We start from the raw sequence: 6,000 nt of genomic DNA, 5'->3' as shown, positions 1-6,000 counted from the left end.
GCAATCGGTAAAAATGCTTAGTATCCCATCAAGAACAGAAAATATGAAATCAAATGTAGTGATTGAGTAAAAGAAAGATACTAGAAATCACCGCGTTTTAGCACTTTGCGACGATCCCTATTTATATAAAACAACCATGCACACTTTATTATGCCAACAAGGATATGTGCTCCGCCCCTGGCTCGTAGGATGGCTACAACGCACCTCTACCATGTCTAACCGCCATTCCGAATGTATTGCCACGGTGACAAACGGGCGGCTGTGTTCTGTCTTCTATGAGCTCAGACCTCTTCCATACATAACCGTTACATCCACACATGGGACCATGACCCCGTGGACGTGGATGTACGGGATACCTCATCCTACTGAAGATATATGCATTTATCGTGAAGATATTTCTACATGCACCGAACTATAGAAATTGATATATGGTTCATATTCAATGGTGAAATCGAACCTCATTGATAAAACAAAATGGCTATCCTTCATTTCATTTCTGACCCTTTGTCCGTGACCTCACATTTGAGTGCATCCGCTCTAGCTTCCTCTGCCAATGTTTAGACACAGCAGACCACAGATACGTTTTCACATGGTTTTACGTCTGGACGCACAGGATCGCGTTTCCTATCATGAAATAACAGCGTTTTGAAAGAAATGAAGGGGACTGAATTCTTTTACCTAGTCGTATTTTTGCGATTGCACGGTGCTCCCTGGCCTTGAAAGTGTTACAAATTCATGTAGCTGGCCACAGAGCTGAGGGATTATTTTTGTACGATAAGGCACCAGCCAACCCTTCAGCCATGTCAGCACATCCATACATGTACAGGGTTTCAGTCAACCGTGGGGAGTCGTAGCCTCCGTTGCAGGCTCTGAAGCGGCTTTTGGGGGGCTAAATAATACACTTTCTGCAGCCACCCCGTAACTATCAGCCATCCTGTAACTATCAGGCGGCTGATAGTTACAGGATGGCTGATAGTTACGGGGTGGCTGCAGAAAGTGTATTATTTAGCCCCCCAATAGCCGCTTCAGAGCCTGCAACGGAGGCTAGGGGAGTCGACACAATGGGCGCTCCTCTGGGAATACTTGAGCAGACATTTCATGGCAAATCTACAATTCCACATACTCGAATCTCTACCTAAGCCTAGCTGCTGTTCACCGAACTCCCTGTGGTTTTGATTAAACTGCAAAACCATTTCCTGACAAGAGCCACCTGGCCAATCCTCCCGCTAACTCCACGTCACGATACAGCGGCGTGAAACCACATTTTCTACGGAAATATTTCGGGGAAACAAGGCTGGAATTTCTGTCCCCAGTCACGGGGCGCGATGGCTCACATGCACAGTCTCAATTCCTGACGAGAGCGTTTTATGGGTCGCAAAAATACCAAATGTAAACATTTAGACTGCGAGGGGGGCATTGTGAATGATTGATAAGTACAAAATGTAATCTTCTACTAATACGTGCGTACTTGTCGGCCAGGTATTGCATTATTTGCAGTACCCCATGATCCAGACAATGCCAGATCTCGGACATGGTGTTACGTGATACACGTCCTGACATCCTCTACCCGCATTCAGGTTCTAGGGTGTATTTACGGCTGAGCCGATATACGACACAGGATTTATTTTCATGGTGTCATCTACTGGACTACCACCGGGTGTCATCGTAAAACACATAAAAAGAAAAACAACAGCAGCGATAAAAAAAGGGCACCAGGCACCTTGGTGAAAATTGCATGCGTTTGAAGGAGTAGACAAGCAAACATCCTCACCGCATGCAGTCAAATGTTTGGTCGTAATCTGATAGGCCGACAGGCAGGGCGAGAATTTCGACAGGCGCAACCGAATAACCTCTCGTCCTCTCCAGCCCTTTCAGGCGTCTCGCCAGAAATTGTGTTGTTTTTCACGGTGAAAAGATGTGCTACAGAAAGGACTGAGGGACTACAAAGAGGTGCAACACGTAAAAACGGAAGCCAAACGGTTCATCTTCCTCTGTGTCCAGATCTGACAAGAAGAGGAGTTCACAGTGTAACATTGTCAAAACCAACTGGAGCGAGAGAGGATCTGCTATGAGTAGACATGTTTACCAAAAGCAGAAGTACGTTTAGCATCCGTATGTACTGATTTGTCATATAAGGGATGATTTTTTTCCTCCGTTCTGTGGGGACGGTACTGGTTTCCCCCCTGATATCGTGTTTTCTGCACACACACTCCAACAAGGTCCCCAGGATAGAGTTTACCTCATGCGGAAATGATTCATTGTTATCATGTGGACTCAGTGTGTGGCATACCACAAACGAGCAGTGACCAATCACATCGCGTAGTTTCCTGTTTCTAGCCCGCTGATTGGTCAAAGGCTCCCCGCAGGCTCTTAGGCAGTGTCAACATTCCCGGATGATTTTATTAATGGCATAATTTATGTTTGCCCAAGGGTTGAAAGGAAATCGGAACAAAAGCACTGCTGAACGGACTCTTTGAAAGCACACTTAGTGGCGATTTGCACAGTGAGCAGAGCACGAGTGGGACAGTTGTTCACTGTGGCTACGTGGGCGCAGCCATTCGGCCTGTTTTCACGGGGACGATCCTATGTGCCTACATGCTGTGCTGGAGGAGACTGCTCGCTGTGGGTACTGTACGTGATTACCTCCAGGCTCGCAACTGTTGTGTGACTGTACCCTAACTGTATCCTGTCTTTTCGTGTAACATTGTACGTAAGAACACTGTACACTGTCGACTGTTGGTAGTTTTATCGCGTGGTGGGCGAGACGAAGGTCCTACCGTCTGTTTAGCGCAGCGCCTGGAACAAAGAACCACGCCGTTCTGTTCACAGGGAGGCCCGCGTTGTTGTCTGTTTGCATTTGGATCAAAAAGCAGACCGGAGACTTTGTGAGTGGAATACAAATCGCGCACGACTCAACTCTGTGCTGCTGGGACTACCACATTACGTGCAAAACGTTTCACTCAAGATCTACTGCAGTAAGGTATGTCTTTTCTCTTTAAACTTGTGTAAATCCTAATTCTCTTTACAAGCACTCCCTGGGCTGGTAGTGAATGCTGTCTGTGACAGCTGTTGGCTGGTACTGTCAAACAGGGAACGCCTAGAGGCCAAAAATTTGGAGAGGGGAAGCTCAAATGCCTGGTGTACACAGGGTAGGGAATGTTGTAGTGTGACATGCCAGTCTTTGTGCATTCTCTGGACTTCCCTGGTTGTCGTCACAGCATTTTTTATTGTAACGACGACTTCTGTTCATATAAAACCAGACGTTGTTTCTTTCAAAGCAGGGATTTTGCCCAAGGACAGATCCATCCCCCACACTGCCCTTGTCCCGTCTTTCCTGTGGATGTATCAGTTTTTAGGGCGCAAGATGCAGTCGGGATTATGGATCTGTTCGTGTAAAATCCTCGCGCACTGGTTTATAGATTCCATTGATGTCATTCACACATTTTTCTCGCTAACACGCCGAAACAAAGCCCCACGGGGCGTCCCATCATCTGATAAATTTCAAGGGACTGCAGAATTGATTACGAGTTTGTCATGGAGAAATCATTCCCGAGTCTTTTTATATTCCGGGCGAATCAGTTGCTATTTCCTGTCTTTGTTCGCTGTACCATGACGAAGTTGGCTCGCCTTTTCTATCGTCTGACCGTGTGTGAATGCTATCGATCTCTCGCCTTGCCAGCGCCACAAAGCCCATCTCAAATAGAACCGTCAGAGGATCAGCAGGTCACCCGATACCGTGACCTCTGGAGCCCATGTGTAACAGACGGGGGAATGTGTGTTCTGCATTGGCAGCCGTGTTTGTTCTCGCAAGTGTTGTGTGGGTCGGGAGTAGTGTGGTCGCCTTTTGTATACATACACATTGTGCTACACGGGGCGGACGCGGGCTTGAGTTGCCGGCCCCACTGTTGACACGGAGGTGGTCTGAGGGGACGTAGTGCATATCTGTCTGACAGCGTCCACCTGGATATCTACTAAGGACCAACTCACACTCCACTGAGTTTTACAGTCAATATACAGAGGTAAACAAAGGAAAGGGAAGTCTGCTTTCTCCTGCTACTTTAGAGGAGCAAGGTGGCATAGCTAGGTATAGTTTTACGGGGTGGGGAGACTCGCAACTGAACCACACAAACTGCCACGAGTACAGTCACAAAACGTAAATTGTCCGCCGCGCTTTGTACACAGGCTCCCTGGGGAGATAAAGAGCGCTGTGTTCTCCCCCGAGAGGCCCACTTCAATTTCCCCCAAACTCCTACGATTAGGGAAGCCGTCACGAGTGTTTCCCACCAACAATTGATAGCGACAATGTCGCCTGTGCCAACCTCGGGTGCTGCCATGAAACGTATGCCTCATTTGACCCTAGCAACAAAAATATTGATACTGATAGCATCTGCTGAGGGAAAATTGACTTCTACGATTGACAAGTCTTCATTTCCACCTGGCTTACTTCACAGACACTAGTAGTAGTGTAACTCTTCCACACGAAGAGTCCATTCCAGAGGCAGAGAGACCTATGATTCGTATGAAGAAGAGATTGAATGGTCGGCCTTGTATGGGCCATTGTATCCGCTAAATATATGAGGAGAAAGGCATGGTTGGACCTCTGGCATTTCATCACGACCGCGTGCCCATATTCAACTCGACGTATATGTAGCGCAGAATGTTTTTCTGTTTGTCTAAAAAACCGTCACATGTTTTAAATTGCGGGCATGTTGTGTCACAGAAAGCACGGAGTCATTATCAGGTAATCCCATCTTGCAGGCGTTATTTTCTCGCTTGTTGACGAATATCTGGGACAACTTAACAATCTTTTCCCCAAACAGATGATTCCAAGAAGGCGAAACATTGTTGTTTTTATAGCGGATTCTTTAGTACATCTGCGAGTCCCTGTCCAAAATCTTGATAGTACAGTACAGGGCCTTGCAAGGAGCCAGCTGGCGGAATTTTGGTTGGTCCCAGCGTGATCTCCCCATTGGTGGGGTCAACTCGAGCGTGTCACGACTGCCTATTCAGTTTCCTCACAAGGCAACCAGCACTCGTCAGTCCTATTCTTGATTCCGATGTGTCAAAAGCTAGTCAAAAGGAGCAAAGAACCACGCCAAGAATACAGTAGATACTACTTGTTGTTGTTAGAGCAGCGATGTTTTAAACCAGTAAGACTTATGTCCATTGAGTGATTGACGGCGGAAGAGCAAATTATGCATTCTTTTCTTCTTTGTTTTTCGATAAAGGTAAATTTACTAAGCAATCCAAATGAACACACATTCACTGCGACAGAAAAGAGAAGTGAGAATTGTGAACTGGTCTTTCAAAAAACGTACACAAACAAACAAGTTAGAAGTCTGTCTTTAGATATGGGGTGAGGGCCCAAACATCCTCAACCTCAGCTCAAGCCGTCAAGAATTTCTGTCGTAGTCGGCTGCTGCGTGCAAACGGTTGAGACGAAAACAATGCATTGTACGCTTTCATGTAGGCCTTTTGATATGGCCATAAAGAAGTCAGTGTGATTCGATTATTTGTTTCACTCATCAAAATCAAAACTCGATTAGAAAAACACAAACGTACACTGTAAGCTAACACAAAGCGCAGTGTGTTTAAGAGATCATTAGATTTCCATGCGGCAAAAATGTGGGGTATTTTACTCACACCCGTTTCGTGCCAACTACGTGTAAAACCTTGAGCCGCTGGGTATCGGAGAGAACAATGCCTCTCGCTCCAGGGTGACTGACTCGGTAATTTGCCCGCGAAATGGGGAGGGCTTATCGCTCCAACGTCGTTAATCGATCCGAGTCAACAGTCATGACGTCACCCTTTTTCGTTTCGCAGTAATATGAGTAAAAAAGTCGTCTGCTTTGGGAAATTCCGCCCCTCCCCCCGAATGTTACTAAAAATTGAAAACATTATAGCCAGAGTTTTGTTTTATGTGTGTGTTACGGAGAAAATAATTTTTCAGACGATGTTGTAATCTGAGGAGAATGATTTCCATGTGGGTGACGCGGATAG

At 46.4% G+C, this 6,000-nt stretch overlaps 1 protein-coding gene across 1 annotated transcript in view; it reads left to right on the top strand.

The window, feature by feature from the left end:
• The first annotated feature begins 2,052 nt into the window (after positions 1-2,052).
• The window catches only part of LOC136428380 (zinc finger protein 608-like), a 34,939-nt gene continuing 30,991 nt past the window's right edge, over positions 2,053-6,000 (top strand). Inside the window, exon 1 of the mRNA XM_066417836.1 lies at positions 2,053-2,980. The gene's annotated coding sequence lies outside the window, so the exon portion shown is untranslated. The remainder of the gene's footprint in view (positions 2,981-6,000) is intronic.

Source organism: Branchiostoma lanceolatum, chromosome 2 (genome assembly GCF_035083965.1).
Source record: "Branchiostoma lanceolatum isolate klBraLanc5 chromosome 2, klBraLanc5.hap2, whole genome shotgun sequence".
Lineage (NCBI taxonomy): Eukaryota > Metazoa > Chordata > Leptocardii > Amphioxiformes > Branchiostomatidae > Branchiostoma > Branchiostoma lanceolatum.
Note: the sequence above shows the minus strand (reverse complement) of the source record. Positions and strands in the feature narration are given on the sequence as shown.